At 42.2% G+C, this 18,737-nt stretch overlaps 1 protein-coding gene and 1 long non-coding RNA gene across 5 annotated transcripts in view; one reads left to right on the top strand and one right to left on the bottom strand.

Moving 5' to 3' along the window:
• Positions 1-1,447: 1,447 nt before the first annotated feature.
• LOC129638644 (uncharacterized) lies at positions 1,448-2,988 on the bottom strand. Its single transcript, XR_008707953.1, has 3 exons — positions 2,870-2,988; positions 2,036-2,380; positions 1,448-1,586 (listed from the first exon to the last, which is right to left on the bottom strand). It is a non-coding gene; the product is annotated as an uncharacterized LOC129638644 (long non-coding RNA).
• Positions 2,989-12,809: 9,821 nt separating this feature from the next.
• MID1 (midline 1) overlaps positions 12,810-18,737 on the top strand; it is a 195,360-nt gene continuing 189,432 nt past the window's right edge. Inside the window, exon 1 of one of the 4 annotated variants that reach the window (XM_055565030.1) lies at positions 12,810-13,111. The gene's annotated coding sequence lies outside the window, so the exon portion shown is untranslated. The remainder of the gene's footprint in view (positions 13,112-18,737) is intronic. The other 3 variants (XM_055565029.1, XM_055565031.1, XM_055565032.1) reach the window with 3 other exon arrangements.

The following is an 18,737-nucleotide window of genomic DNA, read 5'->3' as shown; positions in this document are numbered from 1 at the left end:
TCACCAGTAGGTTGGTTTCTAAAAGATGCCCATAACAAAATGATCTTTTCCCCTCATAGAGACAGTTTAGGAGAAATATCAGTAAGTCTTTTTGGTACAACATAGATAATACTACAAACAGGAGTATAGCTATCTTGTTCATTATATGATGTTATTTAAGTCACTCCTATTAAAATGATTTCAAATAACAACACTGTTTACAAAATAGGCAATATAAGTCCTTCTTTTTGTAAATTAATAAGTTAAAGGAGAAATATAATGAAGCCCCATTTGAATGCAGTTTCTTGAACATTTAGAGCTCTTTAATAAATATGGAGAAAGCTAAGGCACTGATACTCAATTTTTTTTTTCTTGCTACAGCTCAATATGTTATCCTGCATCAGAGGACGAGTATAGGGAAGGCTATCTCAGTATGTGTGACTTTTCATAAGTAATTTCCAGCAGAGGAAAACCTCGTGATAAGCTGTCTAGTTATAAAGAAATAAGGGCAAATATTATTTCCTTGGCTATTAAAATAGAGTAAAAAGATACCCTGATCTGTGTCTAGCAAAGGAAAGAGATATGTAAACCATGATTCTTAAGTAGTTTTCATCTTTACCATCATCTTAAAGCCAGTGTTGATATTATATGTGAAGTGGGAGAGGGCTTTCATCAGTCAGAAAACAATACAGCAATTTTAGCCATCTTTCTGTGCGTCTGAGAAGTGCCAATCTAAAGGATAATGCATTGTCTTTGTACAAGCAAGGAGCGCAAATCCTGCTCAAAGCTTCTTTTGATTAAAATTTCTATTCGCCTTCTCTCCATGTGATTATCGATGAACCAGCCTGATTTGCCTGCTTCTAACATATGCAAACTGAGATCTGATTCACAAACTTAATTTTTTTTAAATCTCTAAGGTTAATTTAAGAATCAGCCTCTGGCATTAAGATGTTAAAGGTTTGAGAGACTAATCCTCTTCATATATGAGACAAGTAAGAAATCATTTTCATGTATAAGAAAAATAGCAGATAAAAGAATAAGGAATAAAATGGTAATAATAGGAAGAACAGTAACCAGATATTCCTGGCCATACTTAAGTCCACACACACACACACACACAAAAAAGGATTTAAATCGAGTGATGCCAATTAGGAGTAAGAAGAAAATGGGGGCCTTAATTAGCCTAATGAATTATTTAGGCATCTGAGTTATAGAATCTTCATTCCTGGAGCTCAAGAAGAATGTTAGTTGAAAACAGTTTGGATTAGGGCTAATATATATGATTCTTGCTACATGTGGCAAATCAGTCATAAACTCTGAGCACATTAAATCTGTGGTGGGAGAAAGAGGAAATGGCAATCAGATCTTATGCGCATCATATGATGACATTGCACCTGGGGTTCAGAATTGGCCAGAGGGTGCGTAACTTCTCTAAAGCTTTACTCTGACTCTGGTCAACTACGGGCTGCTGCTGCTGCTAAGTCACTTCAGTTGTGTCCGACTCGGTGCGACCCCATAGATGGCAGCCCACCAGGCTCTTCTGTCCATGGGATTTTCCAGGCAAGAGTACTGGAGTGGATTTCCATTGCCTTCTCCCCAACTATGGGCTAGATAATCATAAAATATTGTTAGTTTACAGGAAGTGAATTTGAGGACAAGAAATTGAGTTAATAACCAGTGAGTATCTTTTTGTTTATTTTTAATTAGTTTTAATTTTTATTAAAGTAAGACATGTTCAAAGTATAAATATATTAAAGACTTTAAGTGAAAAACAGCAATTCCTACCCCCTCCCACTCCTTTCTAGGAGTAATCACTTTCAATTTGTAAATTTCCTTGGTATGTACTTTCACATTTTCCATTATGTGCTTTTACTATTTCTTGGTTTATGAATTTTAGACATTAACATCCTACATACATCAAAAGTGAATTATCTCTCTTATACATCCCCACCCCAGTCCCTCCTAATATAATCATTTCGGTTAGGGATTTGTGTTCATCTAGTAACACAAATTCCAAAACATTGGCTCAAACAAATTTGCAGTTCATTTTTCTCACAGAATATGAAGTTCAGGGCTCATTAGGAGACTCCAAGATGCAATCAGCAATCCAAGATCCTTCTATCTTTCCTGTTTTCCACGTTTCCCATCTATTGCATCCTCATGTTTACAGAATGGTCCCCCTATGTCAAGCATTGCAGTCCTACTCCTGGTGAGGAAGTCTTGGAATGGCAAAGGGCAGACAGTGTGTTTCCTTTAAGGAATTTTCCCAGATGTCTTACACAGCTGCTTCTATTAAAATTCCATAGGCCCTAAAAGTTTCACATGACCACTCACACCTGCAAGGGAGGCTGGGAAATGTTCTTCAGCTGAACGCATTTCTGGCCCCAAATACACTGAAGTTCTGTTGGAAAGAAACAAGGAGAAGATGAATATTGGATTGATTACCAGTAGTTCCTGCCACATGTAATGCTGTGCTTTCTTTTTTGAGCATTCTTTCGTTTATCCTAGAGTTAATAATGGCCTCACCTTTGACTTAGATTTATAGATACCTGTTGATCTTCAATGTGATCTATCAGTGTCATTTCTTCCCTGGTAACCTACCTCCAAGAGTCGTCCATCCTCCTAGTACAGTTTATTTACTTATCTATTTTTAAATGTTTGTTTTCTTTGGCTCTACCAGGTCTTCCCAGGTGGTTCAGTGGTAAAGAATCTGCCTTCCAGGTTTGATCCCTGGGTTGGGAAGATTCCCTGGAGGAGGAAATGGCTACCCACTCCAGTATTCTTGCCTGGAGAATCCTATAAACAGGGAAGCTTGGAGGGCTACGGTCCATGGGGTCATAAAGATTCGGACACAACTTTTAAACTGACCACCACCCCCCCCCACACTCACACACACTCCAGTCTTAGTTGCAGCACAATTCCGAGAACATTTTCATTGACTAATTGATCCTATCCTCTGTACCAGTTGTTAGAAGGGATATACAACAGGATCTTCATCTTTGTTGCGGCATGCAGGATCTTTACTTGTGGCAAGTGAACTCTTAGTTGCAACATGTAAGATCTAGTTCCTTTACTAGAAATAGAACCTGGGCCCCTGCATTGGGAGTGCTGAGTCTTAGCCACGGGGCCACCAGCCACCAGGGAAGTCCCCTCCTGGTACAGTTTAGCGTTGGGCTTTTCTAAGACTGCTGCATCTATCCTCCTAGACTTTATAGTCTTTGTGTTGGTTTCTGTCTTCTGAGTCCCATTGTCTTATTTTTCTTGGTTATTTCTCTCCTTGTGTGAAAATGTATCTTGGAGTAGATTCCAATGAAAGAATACATGGGATGCAAAAATGTTGAGTCTTTCTATGAAAATAATTGCATTCTATCCTGACATTTGATGAATAGTATAACTTGGTATACAATCATCAGTTGCAAATCATTTTATTGCAGAATTGTATAGCTCTTACTTTCTACTGTTGCAGTTGATACATGTATAATAAATGTATTAGCAAAATTTAATTATTTAGAAAGAAGAGGGCCTTGTATATTAGTGGTTTTATTTATTTTTAAAATTAATTAATTTATTTTAATTGGAGGCTAATTACTTTAGGATATTGTAGTGGTTTTTGGCAAACATTGACATGAATCAGCCATGGGTGTACATGTGTTCCCCATCTTGGACCCCCCTCCCACCTCCCTCCCCATCCCATCCCTCAGGGTCATACCACTTCTCTGGCCCTGAGCACCCTGTCTCATGCATCAAACCTGGACTTTAAAATTATTATTATTATTACTATTATTAGCAACAATCCCAAGAACATTTTTTATTGACTAATTGATCCTATCCTCTGTACTAGTTGTTAGAAGGGATATACAACAATCCCTTGGCTAGGCTATAGTACAGTTACTCAGTGAAACGAATCTAGGTGTTGCTATGAAGGTATTTTGTAGACTTAGGTAACATGTATAATTGGTTGACTTTAAGTAAAGGAGATTATCTTTGATAGTGTTGCTGGGCTTCATTCAATCAGTTGAAGGCCGTAAGAGCAAAACTCAGGTTTCTCCGAGGAAGAAGAAATTTTGCCTGAAAACTGTAAATTGAGCTCCTGTCCACATGCCCTATGAATGTCAGACTTACCAGTACTCACAATCATGTAAGTCTAGTACTTGTAATACATTTTAATATATATGTTAAATATCCCATTGGTTCTGTTTCACTGGAGAACTCAGACTGATTAAGACCTCAATGACCTCAGTAACTAGAAAAGGGGTTAATAAGACAAGTCAAAAATACTCTATTACAATAATTTTTCTCTTACAAATTTAAATGTAAGATTATAGTTTAAAAAAAAAGTAGATGATTGAGAAATTGAAGAATTACTCTTGAGAAGATATTATGATGTTGACATGAGGCAGAAGGTTGAGTTGGGAGTGTAGAGAATTTTTGACAGTGGGAGGATTACACAAGAACCATTGCTACATTCATACATAAATCTTTATCAGATCACTAAGAGGAAGAGAATGAAGGATCAGTCTTATTTAATCAACAAAAACTAAACAGTGTCAAAATAGTTCACCTCTAAAAGCATAGAATTATTAAATGGTAAGTTATACTTAAAATTTTAAGATAACATGGATTGCTTTAACGCGTTAATTTTCAAGTGATGAAATATCAAAAGCTCAATTTATTCAAAAGCTTGACTGGTGACTGTCTGAAAGTCTGCCCTTTAGGATACAATCTCCTAAAAATTTCCTCGTGGTGTCTTATTCTGTTCTGTATCCACAGATTTCTCCCTTTCTTTTCAGCCTGTCATCCAAATTCATGCTGTAAGCAATAGTTGCAAAAAACTTTCCCATATATGTTTTGATTTGTCTTAGTCCATTTGAACTGCTGTAAGAAAGTACCATAGAGTTGGTGGTTTATAAACAACAGAAATATATTTCTCACAGTTCTAGAGGCGAGGGGTTCCAAGTTCAATGTTCTGACAGATTCTGGTGTCAAAGAAGCCTACTTCCTGCTCCAGATGGCCGCTGTCTTCTGTGTCCTCACATGGTGGAAGGGGCAAGAGAGCTCTCTGGGATCTTTTTAATAAGGGCACAAATCCCATGCATGAGGGCTCCTCTAAGGTTAGGATTTCAACATATGAATTTGTAGAGGGACATGGATATTCAGTCCATAATTTGCCCAACTGTCCTGAAAAACCCTGGACTCAAAGATGTCATTTGGTTTACCTGACACCTATCAGCCAGTTCTGTGGCCACATGCTTTGTCACTCAGTCATGTCCAACTCTTTGCAACCCCATAACTGTAGCCCACCAGGCTCCTCTGCCCATGGGATTCTCCAGGCACGAATACTGGAGTGGGTTGCCATTTCCTTCTCCAGGGGATCTTCCCAATCCAGGAATCGAACCCGAGTCTCCTGCATTGCAAGCAGATTATTTACCATTTGAGCCACCAGGGAGGTCAACTCCAAGAATGGATTCCAAATTGTATTTGTAACCCATGCTTTCTTGTAAGAAAGCCTTCTTCAGCAATCAATGCAAAGAAATAGAGGAAAACAACAGAATGGGAAAGACTAGAGATCTCTTCAAGAAAATTAGAGATACCAAGGGAACATTTCATGCAAAAATGGGCACAATAAAGGACAGAAATGGTATGGACCTAACAGAAGCAGAAGATATTAAGAAGAGGTGACAAGAATACAGAGAAGAACTGTACAAAAAAGATCTTCACAACCAAGATAATCATGAAAGTGTGATCACTCACCTAGAGCCAGACATCCTGGAATGTGAAGTCAAGTGGGCCTTAGAAAGCATCACTACGAACAAAGCTAGTGGAGGTGAAGGAATTCCAGCTGAGCTATTTCAAATCCTAAAAGATGATGCTGTGAAAGTGCTGCACTCAATATGCCAGCAAATTTGGAAAACTCAGCAGTGGCCACAGGACTGGAAAAGGTCAGTTTTCATTCCAATCCCAAACAAAGGCAATGCCAAAGAATGCTCAAACTACCGCACAATTGCACTCATCTCACACGCTAGTAAAGTAATGCTCAGAATTCTCCAAGCCAGGCTTCAGCAATACGTGAACCGTGAACTTCCAGATGTTCCAGCTGGCTTTAGAAAAGGTAGAGGAACCAGAGATCAAATTGCCAACATCTGCTGGATCATGGAAAAAGCAAGAAAGTTCCAGAAAAACATCTATTTCTGCTTTATTGACTATGCCAAAGCCTTTGACTGTGTGGATCACAATAAACTGTGGAAAATTCTTCAAGAGATGGGAATACCAGACCACCTGACCTGCCTCTTGAGAAACCTATATGCAGGTCAGGAAGCAACAGTTAGAACTGGACATAGAACAACAGACTGGTTCCAAATAGGAAAAGGAGTACATCAAGGCTGTATATTGTCACCCTGTTTATTTAACTTATATGCAGAGTACCTCATGAGAAATGCTGGGCTGGAGGAAGCACAAGCTGGAATCAAGATTGCTGGGAGAAATATCAATAACCTCAGATATGCAGATGACACCACCCTTACGGCAGAAAGTGAAGAGGAGCTAAAAAGCCTCCTGATGAAAGTGAAAGAGGAGAGTGAAAAAGTTGGCTTAAAGCTCCACATTCAGAAAACGAAGATCATGGCATCCGGTCCCACCACTTCATGGGAAATAGATGGGGAAACAGTGGAAACAGTGTCAGACTTTATATTTTTGGGCTCCAAAATCACTGCAGATGGTGATTGCAGCCATGAAATTAAAAGACGCTTACTCCTTGGAAAGAAAGTTATGACCAGCCTATATGGGTTTGGATATACAAAAGCAGAGACATTACTTTGCCAACAAAGGTCCATCTAGTCAAGGCTATGGTTTTTCCAGTGGTCGTGTATGGATGTGAGAGTTGGACTGTGAAGAAAGCTGAGCGCCGAAGATTTGATGCTTTTGAACTGTGGTGTTGGAGAAGACTCTTGAGAGTCCCTTGGACTGCAAGGAGATTCAACCAGTCCATTCTAAAGGAGATCAGTCCTGGGTGTTCTTTGGAAGGAATGATGCTGAAGCTGAAACTCCAGTACTTTGGCCACCTCATGTGAAGAGCTGACTCATTAGAAAAGACTCTGATGCTGGGAGGGACCGGGGGCAGAAGGAAAAGGGGACGACAGACAATGAAATGGCTGGATGACATCACCGACTCAATGAACGTGAGCCTGAGGGAACTCCGGGAGTTAGTGATGGACAGGGAGGCCTGGCATGCTGCAATTCATGGGGTCGCAGAGTCGGACACGACTGAGGGACTGAACTGAACTGAACCCATGCATGTGGTATGTCACGTTGCTCTGGTTAATCAAGTGACAGAAACTAACTTAATGAATGCTTGTACCCAGTGAGTAGCAACTTGTTTCTTTTTTATGACATCCTAGAAGACCTATAGGTGGGGTTTTCGTTTCTTATTTTTCATTTCTTTTTCTAAGTAGGGACTCGTGTCACTGTCCATGTAAATCACCTTCACTAATCACCTCAACTTTTCCATGGCCGCCATAAGTATACAACTGGATTTCTGGAACTTCTGAGGGAGAAGAAAGTCTTTCCATAGGCCCTCAGGACTCTGCCCTTGCATCAGGCATTTCCCAGGTGGCTGAATTAGACACCTTCAGCTTGGTTTTCATTGACTTCTGATGTGTCCTGATACATATTTCAATAAACTAGAGGAAGTTACTAATAGTCGACCATTTTTTACATACACATATTCCCATATCCTTTGACCTAACAGAACACTGAAAGAGGTGGCACCATTACTGCTAATTGTCCTCTCGGGTGTCACCCCAATGTCCATCCATGTCTAGTAGGGCCTGTCCAGGATCACTGGCCCAGGAACTCATGTTGTGTTTGCTGTAGAGGTCTGTTTATATGACCAAACCTGCACTAAACTACACAGGATTACCACCTCAGCTGCTGTCTTAAGAAAGATCTGCTAAGACTACCTCATCCCTTCAGCTGATGTTTGCAAATGCTGTTAATCACAGACCAAGAACAGAACATCCGAACCTTTAGTGAAGCGTGTTTCTTTCTTTGCTTCAGTTTACTTGCTTATGCTGTTTCCAATAAGTGGATCTAATGCTCACTTAATGGATGACCCCTAAAGTGCCGTTTATTGGATTTGAAATGTTGAAGAAGTCTGTTTATTGGTAAATGAAAAAGTAGACTTCATTTATTTACATTGTTCCCTTTTCTTAAGAGTTTTAGGGATGATTTCTGGAGATAGCATATTTTATAACACAAAGCAGGGTAGGGACTTCCCTGGTGGTCCAGTGGTTAAGCTCTGCACTTCTAATGCCTGGGGTACAGGCTTGATCCCTGGTCGGGGAACTAAGATCTCTCATGCTGTGCCATGTGGGCAAAACATAAAAAAGAAATTAAACAAAAAACTTTTTTAAAAAAGCAAAGTAATTCTCACTTCAAACACTTAAGTTTAATTCCTGTAGCAATTGGTCCTGATCAGACCTTTGGTTTTTTAACTTTGCTTCAATGATCCTGTCTGTTCTTATATTTTGGTGCAGATGAAATGGTGCATATTTGTAAAGTGCCTGGCAACATGCTTGGCTCATAGTAGATACTTACAAGGAGTGTTTGTTAATAACACCCCTGTAGGCATTCCTGTCCTTCTGCATAATGAGAAGATGGAAGAGAGAACTAGCAACCCATCATGGTATCTCTTACTGGTGGAAGTGCCCTTTTTTTGGGTTTTTAATTGCCTTACAATGTTGTCTTGGTTTCTGCCATGCATCACCATGAATCAGCCATCAGATCAGATCAGATCAGTCGCTCAGTCATGTCCGACTCTTTGCGACCCCATGAATCGCAGCACGCCAGGCCTCCCTGTCCATCACCAACTCCCGGAGTTCACTGAGACTCACGTCCATCGAGTCAGTGATGCCATCCAGCCATCTCATCCTCCGTCGTCCCCTTCTCCTCCTGCCCCCAATCCCTCCCAGCATCAGAGTCTTTTCCAATGAGTCAACTCTTCGCATGAGGTGGCCAAAGTACTGGAGTTTCAGCTTTAACATCATTCCTTCCAAAGAAATCCCACGGCTGATGTCCTTCAGAATCAGCCATAGGTATACATATGTCCCATCCCTCTTGAACCTCCTTCCCCACTCCCATCCCATCTGACCCCACTAGGTTGTCACAGAGCACTGGGTTGAGCTCCCTGTGTTATACAGCAACTTCCCATCAGCTGTCTGTTTCACATATGTTCATGTACATATTTCAATGCTACTCTTGCAATTCTTCCCCCCCACCCCCCGCTGCTGTGTCCCTAAGTCAGTTCTCTGTATCTGAGTCTCTGTTGAAACTGCCCTTTCATATATCTCCCAGAGATTATTGTACACATTTCTCCCAGAGACCTTGTCATCTAGAGCTGATGTTTTTTATGTAGATGCAGAACTGTGTGATGGCTTCATATAAAAATGTAGAAAATAGACTGTCTCACAAATATGTCCATGAAGCTAAGATTCTGTTTTAGGAGGTTCATCTCTTCTCTTGCACTCTGACTTTGGTTGGACATGGGAGTATTAGAATAAAGATGGTATTATGGGGACTTCCCTGGTGGTCCAGTGGTTAGGACTCAGTGCTTTCACTGCCATGGCCGCAAGTTCAATCCCTGGAGAGGGAGCAAGGTACCGCAAGCCACATGGTATGACCAAAAAATAAATTAAAATGGTATTATGCTTATTGTTTTCATAAGTGCAGGACAGATTTTGAATTATGGTAAAAAAAAAAAAGGTAACTGTAATAGTTTAATTTGTCAAGAGATTCTTTTCCCTTTAGTAATGTGGCAGTGGCTGCAGTCCCGTTGATGTCCATAGCTCAGGAAAGCGTTTCATTCCCTTTCCACACACGTTTTGTTTGTTGACTTCTTCCTGTGCTGTTGGTGCATGGGTACAGTGAAAGTATCTGGGGTTACAAAGATGAATAGGATGTCATTCTTGCTCTTGAGAGTTTTCTAGTTTCCTAGAAGAGACAGACTGAATAAGATGTGATTACAGTGCCACATGGAAGTAAAACAGCAGAGATGTAGCATGGTTTGCTCAAGCTGGTGCTTACCGTCTCCTGGCTCAGTGTATCTCCTCTAACCTCTGTGTTTAGGGTCCTTACTGCAGAAAAGGAGGGAATATTTACACTACAAAAATTGGCAAAGGATTCAGACAAGGTGAAAAATGGTGCTGTCCCATAGAGTAAAAATGCAACATAATTATAAATTCTAATTTGTGAAAATATAGGCTGCTGCTGCTAAGTCACTTCAGTCGTGTCCGACTCTGTGCGACCCCACAGACGGCAGCCCACCAGGCTCCCCCATCCCTGGGATTCTCCAGGCAAGAACACTGGAGTGGGCTGCCATTTCCTTCTCCAATGCATGAAAGTGAAAAGTGAAAGTGAAGTCGCTCAGTCGTGTCCAACCCTCAGCGACCCCATGGACTGCAGCCTTCCAGGCTCCTCCATCCATGGGATTTTCCCCTTTCAAAGCTAAATTTTAGATCATGACATATGTGCACCATGACTTACTTTAGGATTTCAAAGAAAAAAAATATCTGGGTGTAAGCCTGTTCCTTGGTGGCTCAGACGGTAAAGAATATACCTGCAAGGCAGGAGACATGGGTTTGATCCCTGGGTCGGGAAGATCCCTAGAGAAGGAAATGGCAACCCACTCCACTATTCTTGCCTGGAGTATCCCATGGACAGAGGAGCCTGGTCGGCTACAGTCCATGGGGTCTCAAAGAGCCAGACACAACTGAGTGAATAAACAACAACAATGACGACAAATCTTGGCTTCTTTTTTTTTTAAAGAGCTGGTTGTTAAACATTTACCAGCATACCACTGAGTGTGTCTATAAACTACGGAGTATAGAGAAGGGATTACTTTGTTTTGGGACATTTGGGGAAGCCACAAAATAGTGCTGACATTCTGACCTTGTAGGATGCAGTAGGAATGGGCCAAAGGAGAGGAAAGATGGATGAAACTTTGACAGGGCACAGAGCCTGTGAGAGGAAATCCCAACTCATATTTTCTTCGGAGGTGATGACAGCAGAAGGCAAATGCAGTCGTGAGAAGCTTCTGTTGAAGGTGATAAATAGATATGCCTTGGGACTTCACTCTGATGATATTTAGAGGCAGCAGCCCTGGGTAATTTCCTGTGTCCTGGGGCTCAGGGTATACCCAGGGCAGGAACAGGTACAGTATTTTTTTGAAGTGAATCAGAGCCCTCTGCACCAGGATAAAATGCAGATTCCCAGGCTCCTCCTCAAACCTATTGATCAAATTCCCTTGGAGTCACAGGCCCAGGGACTGGCATTTTTCACAATGTCCCCAGAAGTTTCCTGGACAGTTAAGTTGGAGAACCAGTATTTTTGTTTTGTTTTGTTTTTGAAAACGAGTATTTCAAAGCCAGTCCATCAGTGATTCTCCATTGGGCATGATTTCTCCCTTGGTGTTGTCTGGAGACATTACTGATTGTCATGACTGTGGAAGGGTTCCTTGTATCTGGTGGCCTGAGGCCAGAGACACTGCTCGACATCCCCCAGTGCACAGCACAGCACCCCCCAATGGAGAATGATCTGACCCCAAATGTCAATAGGGTTGAGGCTTAGAAACCCTGGTTTAGGCTCTGTAGTAAATACATGAAGAGGACTGAAGTCTGGTTGTGTCACTGGGTGGTTCCTTACCTTGCTAAGGTGGGGGGCTGAAATGGGGTTATGGACCTCCATGTCCAGAAATGGGGCTGCCAAGTTTTCTTGGAACTGGGCAGAGCTGACATCTACTGAATCCATACAGATGATAGGCTGGAAGCTGCTCTTTGATTGATTTGCTAAGGTTTTTTTTTTTTTCTCCCCTCTGATACCAATTTTTTTTTCTTTATTGAATTATTCTCACAAAATTTTTGCCACTTCTTTGGGAAAAAGCTTTGCTCAGCTTGTGCTGGTTATTTTTCTTTTCCATCCAAAAGACAGAGTGACCTTGAGACCATATTGATTAAGAATTGAAAAGCGTTCCTGTTTATAGAAAATACAGAAAGCAAATTTTGGAAATTATTTTTCAAAGAATTTAAGTTTAAATCACAAACTTAAAACTTCAGGGTTTAAGTGTGTAAGATCTCTTACTGAGATCCTGTCCAGCTTGTCTCTGAATAAGTTCACCAGATCAACCTTGTAGGTAAGGTGAACTTGAGTGAAAGGTAGACACACGTCTTTAATTTTTTTTTCTTCTTAACCAAACATCAGTGCCTATTTTTCTAATAACAGTTTTATTTAAAATTGTGCTTTGGGCCCTTATTGGGTAAAGATTCTCGTTCATTTGCCATGTTTCAGCAGACTTGTGTGCCCTTTACCATTAAGATCTGTCTCTTAGACAGATGCACAGTTCATCTATATGGAAGCGAGGTGGATGACATCCTCTCCCCCACCCCGAGTGCTGGTTTCGGTTCAGGTGTTCTGAGTAACAGTTAGCTTCCCTCCCCAGTGTTCGGTGCGAGATACCCTTTTCGAAATCCGCCTGGGTCCTGCGTGTGGCACTTTTCTGCTTGCAGTCGTTTTGTCCCTCTCAAATGCTTGCGTGCTTTTAGGGAGCTCTTAAAAGGCCAGGCCTTAAGCTAGTTAAGCTTTGAGGCGAGCCGGAGCTGTGAGATAAGAATAGAACGCATCTTTTACTCCGGGAGCTGGGGAGGCTGTTTCCAGCTGCTTCCAGTCATTGAAATCCTGAAAGCTCTCTAATCCTCGCGGAGGCAGCCCCTCCGGCTCCCAGGGCCCACCCCCTTCTCCTGATTGGCGAGGCTCCTCCGGGGCCCCCGCCAGCCACCTACGACGTCTCTGAGACCCAATTTGAAATAAGAGCCAGGCGGTCCCCGCTTCCCTGCGCCCGACTTTTCATAGGCTGGGAAGAGAAGCTTGAGAAACTTGACGTTGTCTTGGGCAGAGTGCGTGTAGCAACAGATCAAAGGAAAAAGGGGAAGAAAACGTGTTCTCAGCTGCCTGGCGAACTCGCTGAGTTGCTTTTGTCTTGCGGGCTTCTGCTGGCTTTGGTGTTTCCCCTCGGAAGACCGCGGCGTGGGCTTCCAGGCGGCTCGCTCCCTGCTGGATGGGTGATGGAACTCTAAACATGAGGCAGGTGAGCTCCGGGGGCTGCAGGGGCGGGTGGAGAGGGAGGGCGCAGCGTGGGACCCCTGGGATGTGACTCCGGAGGGCTGGCCGGATGAGCAGATGCCTGGCCGAATGATTCCATTTGGCGGAAGAACGGGGCTGCCTTTTCCTAAAGTAACCCGTGAAGCAGATCTCCTGAGGTTCCCCCCACTTCTGCCTCTAATGGGGATTGGCGATGTCAGGCAGTCATTGTAAAAGGCTTAAACGCGGTTCGTAGAACATGTAAATCACTTCCAGTTTGCGGTGGCTGGAAGGTATTGTTCGGGATCTATCTGAAGCTCTGAGCCTCTTTCCTGTGCTTTGGGTGAGAATAAAGACAACGGAATATCCTGAAAAAGAATTGAAGGGGGCCTCTTATCTCGTTTGGGCTCCCCATCCTGAGCATTTACTGTGTTTATGGCTGCGAAGGTGGCACCAGCCCGAAATGAGCAGACAGTCCTTCCAGGAAAATTGTGTTTTTCTGTTCTAGCAGTTTTGAAACTGTTATTGCTTCTGGACAGGAGAGGACAGCCCTGAGAGTAGTGAGCCGAGAAAGGGCTCGGGGATTACTTCCATGAGTCTTTGAAAAGAATTCTAAACCAGCAGCTTCTTCCGTGGCTGCGGGGCATGATGATAAAATTTCTTATCAGCCTAAGTCGAGGTTTATAGCTCTGCCTGTAAGAAAAGCAAAAAGTGAGTGTGCACAAAGCCAAGAAAAGGGTGTGATTTATAACAACCAAAGTTATAGAAGAATCTTATGTCAATATTTCAGTATCAAGATCCGTACTCATATAAGGGGCAGAGAAACTGGAAAAACATGCTAGTAGGCTGGCAAGGGCAGAAAACTCCAAGAGGAGTGATATTGACTTTGCCAGCTCTAAGTAAATGTGGGTGGGAAAAGTTAGCATCCATGTTACCACTAGGAAAACTCTGCACTTTTTTCTTCTAAGTGGGTTGGGCACTCACCACCCTGTGCGCTTTGGGGTAAATGAGTTGCACAAGGAGCAAACTTTCTGTTTCGGGGCTGGAGTGAGGGGGTTAGAACTTTCCCTTTCCTGTAGTCTAGGGCAGTGAAGCAGAGCCCCCTCTGTACGATCAGGTTTCGATAAGACTCTCTGCCTTCTTGTCTCCTTGCCTGCTCACTAAGCAAGCGGCAGTGAGTGCAGAAAAGTAGGCTTACACTCGCAAGCACTTGTGTGTTTCCAGTGAATTGCTCTAACTCTTGCTGGAGACTGGGGCCGTTGATCAGTTTCAAGTTCTGCAAACTCACGGTTTGACCCCCCTTCTTTTTCTGTTGAGCAGTCCCGCCCGATGGGATGAGGGAAAGAAGCAAGAAGCCTAAATGGAAAGGATTTAGCCAAAGGAAAAAGGAACGCAAAACATTTTTTTACAAAGGTCCTGGGCTGGAACAAAGAAGTCATTTGATCCGTTGCAGAGCCACCTGTCCTCTTGGTATCTGAGCTCACTTTTCAGAATCCCTGTTCCCACACAATTCCTCTGGAATGGAGGCACTCCCTGTGGATGCCAGAGGCATGCTGTCCGAAGCTTGGCACGGGTTTTCCCATGCCTTGCTCCTTGTGGCATTCACATAAATTGGACTTCAGCCCAGTCATGAAGTTTTAAGGGTACACATGGAGTAACTCAGTCATTTAATGAATGGGTAGCTTTTCATCCCATAACTGTATGTCCAATAATTTTTTTGGCCTGTTTGGTACTTGAAAAGAGGGTGGATTGGGGTGAGATGACAGGGAGAGAAGTGGGGTGGGGGGTGGAGTCAGGGCTCTTCAGAAGAATCTAGGCAGTTCCAGCGACTCGGGAATCTGACACATTGTTCTGCAACAGGAATGTGGAGGGGAATGAGATGGTGGAGTTACTGGCTTGGATTAAGCCCAACTTGATTTGAGTTTCTCTTCGGGAGAAACTCGTCCAGGTAGGGTGACTCGCACCCACCCGCGAATTTGTCATCTCAGCCCGGCAGCTCCAGTTGGGCTTGCAGGGTTAACTATCAAAGAGATCCATGTGTCACCAGCTCAGCAATGAAATCCAATCTCTTCCCCGAGAAGTGATCCATCCCCAGGGCTGCACAGACTCTGAACAATGGCGTGGCAGCCAAGAGACCCCCGCCCCTGACTAGCCACAGCGGGTAGCCATAAATAGCCAGCAGAATTAGAAAGCTGCCTGACTGGCCATGAGATTCAGAGGGGTTTTGCCTTCTGCCAGGTGGGAGGAAGAACTGGTGCAGAGAGATAGTGTTCTTTGAGGATTCCTAAGGTCACACTGAGTTGGGCCAAAAGAAGAGGGTGAACCTGATTTGCCTCTATCAGGAAGTCATTTTAAAGCGTGTGCCAACCTTTCCTGCCCACTGATCATAAATGGGAAACTTCTGAAACTTCCTTGAGCATGGATTTGCTGTGTTCCCAGGCAAAAAGAAAGGCACGGCCACCTGTTCAAGCAGCCCAGCCAAAAACAACAGGTTTGCCTGTGGCATTCCCACAACTGCAGATGCCCTCCTCAAATGGCACACCACCCATTGTCCCTGTAAATGAGAAGACCAAATAATTGTCTCTCGAGCTAGGGGAAAAAATCAGGTTCTTCAGACAACATTGCCTACCAGATGTATTTTGGGTTTTTAATACGTGATGATTTTAGGAAACACTCCAAGAAAAGAGGGTGCTCACTCTATTTCTGATGGACTGAAATCATTGCAGTTGCCCGTAGCATGAAGGGAAAGAATGAGGTATTAACCAGTGCTTTAAGCAGCTGCTAAATTCTTGCATGGCTGGGATAGTGCTATTATAAGGAAGTTGTGACTCAGTTTGATCAGTTTTGCATTCTTCAGATTCGAATTAAAATGCCCAAGGACATCTGGTTTAATAATGAATGTCTTTGTATTAGTTTTTCCTTTGAGGATTAGAGAGTCCTTTACAAACAGGATCTATTTATTCTCTGCCATATCCCCAGGAGAGAATGAAATGGCAATTTGATCCTCATAGAAAAAAATGGTGAGGTGAAGTAGAGAGATACAAGGCAAAGTAGGTACAAGCCTGAGATGAATGCTACCCAGCCGGAAAGACAGACAGCTTGCACAGGCTCAGAATGGCCAGTGAGTGGAGGGATTAAAGGCAACTCTCCTACAGCTTCCCTTTTCTTATTCTATAATCAGCATATATTGTCCCAAGTATGTTTTATGGTTTTCTTCATTTGAAAGTCAAGTCTATAAAAGTGTAAAAGGCATTTCTGTTCTCATTTGTCCCAACATTGACATCACCATTGTCATTTTCATGACATCACCTAGACAGATACTGAAACTAACCAGAATTTAAAGTCTGTATCTGAGACATGGTCCTTTCACCAGATACCATAGGGTTTTTAAGTTTTTGCACATGGTTTGGAGGTCCAGTATCTTCAACACACCTTAGAATTTTCATTTATTCTCTACTGTCTCTCCTTGGCAGGGAATTTTATAATCGTGGCTTGTTGTCAGATTAAAGGTCATGTTGAAATAGTTTTTTCGAGTTGGCTTTTCCTTGCCATTCGTTAGGACCTGTGCTTGTAGTTTGCTTGACTAGGGACCGCATAGGCTGTGAGCAAATCCTTTAATTGATACTTGCATGTTATCCTCAGACATTCCAGCAAGTTTTAAGGCTAAGTGTGTATGTGGATGTCTCCTGGCTTTGATCCCTTGTGTGGTAAATAGACATTCAAGGTAGCCATGGCAACCTGGGCTGTGCCTTGGTGAAAGAGGGGGATTTGGTCACTGGACAAAGAGTAATTTGTTTGATTAGAAAAAGGTGGGACCGATCAGGGCATTTTTTTTTAAACCTGCGTGATTTAGGGATCACAGTTCATCCAAACCATTTAGATTTTTCTCAATAGGCAAAAAGAATGACTGGCTAACTGCGACCAGCGTATGTTGCCGATGTAATTTAAATACTTTTTTATCAAGTGGTTGCTACTTTCAAAAAGCTACTAATAGAATGAAAGGGAAGTCCAAAGTATTATATCAGTTTTCCTGTTGTACATAGTATGAATTTTCAGAGCTTGGTGGAATTTTAAAAAGAAATACCCAAAGCTGATTGGGCAGTGTGCATTTCAGTTATCCACCTGCAGAGGTCAGGCTTGAAGTGTCTATGGTGGAAGGCCAGGCGGTGGACGCTGCTGCTGGGAACTGGGATCAGTCAGAGAGAATTGTTCAGCTTTTTTTGAACAGTTAGTTAGCGATTCTTTACTCTTGTGACCAAAGCCACAGAAACTGAGTTCATTCAAGGAAGAGAATATCAAATACACCGTGATTAAAGAAAGGGCTCCAAAAGCCAGGTCAAATGGGAATCTAATCTCCATTAAGATACGGGACAGTTTATCAACACGATGCTTTTTGGCTCATTATCAACTCCTTTTATTTCACATGAAACCCATCTCCGAGGTTTTGTTGTAGAAGATTGTTTGCCTCGTTTTATGAAGTGACATAGAAATTCCTTTAAATGGAAGTACAAAATATTAGGGACTCTTCCAGATCCACATGAACTTTTTTCCCTCCAGGGAAAGATATTTCATTGACATGAGCAGGGAAGTTAATACCTACAGAAGGTCATGTGATGTTAAAGAGGTCAGAAAATTTGAGGCACGGAAAAAAAAAATAATGCTAAGGGAGGACTTGGCTGTAAAACAAAGAAAAACCACAAAACCTTAATAACTTGCATGCTTTGTGCTATAAAAGAGAAGTTCTCAGTAAAAAGAGCAACAACAACAACAAAAAGGAAGCGGTGCTGTTCATTAGCAGTAGATTTTTATATATAGTCAAATATTTATGATGTTGTTTAATCGCTAAGTTGTGTTTGACTCTTTTGCAACCCCATGGACTGTAGCCCACCAGGCTCCTCTGTCCATGGGATTTCCCACACAAGAATCCTGGGGTGGGTTGCCATTTCCTTCTCCACTATCTATGACGAAATAGTACAAAAAGGAGAAATAATATACAGATTCTCCTTGATTTCTTATATTATTCAAAGACATTTACTGAATACTTACAGAATTAGTATATTCATTAGTTCATTCAGTAAAACTACCCTAAATGATTCCCTGGAGACTCAGAGGTAAAGAATCCACCTGCCAATGCAGGAGACTTGGGTTCCATCTCTGGGTCGGAAAGATCCCCTGGAGGAGGGCATGGCAAACCACTCCAGTATTCTTGCCCAGAAAATCCTATGGACACAGGAGCCCGGTGGGCTATAGTGCATGGGGTCAAGAAACAGTCAGATACAACTTAGTGACTAAATGACAACAATAATAAATGATTATTATATGTCAGGCCACTTTTGGGTTGCAAACATGATTTTGATACAGGCCCTGCACTCAAAGAACTTTTAATTTTATGTCTACTTTATTATACCAATAGCACAGTGTAAGTTATGCATGGGTAAAATGCCTGCTCATTAATAACTATATTTATATGATTAAGAATCTGCTTAATAAATTGGTGGTAGCCAAAACTTTACTGAACTGAGAAAGCTTGAGAGAGGATTGTAATTGTGAGATTTAATTTTTACCCACATATCCATTTGTGGGACTGTATGAATTCCTAGTTTAAATAAATGTATGCTAATTAGTAAAGTCAT

Source organism: Bubalus kerabau, chromosome X, assembly GCF_029407905.1.
Source record: "Bubalus kerabau isolate K-KA32 ecotype Philippines breed swamp buffalo chromosome X, PCC_UOA_SB_1v2, whole genome shotgun sequence".
Lineage (NCBI taxonomy): Eukaryota > Metazoa > Chordata > Mammalia > Artiodactyla > Bovidae > Bubalus > Bubalus kerabau.
Note: the sequence above shows the minus strand (reverse complement) of the source record. Positions and strands in the feature narration are given on the sequence as shown.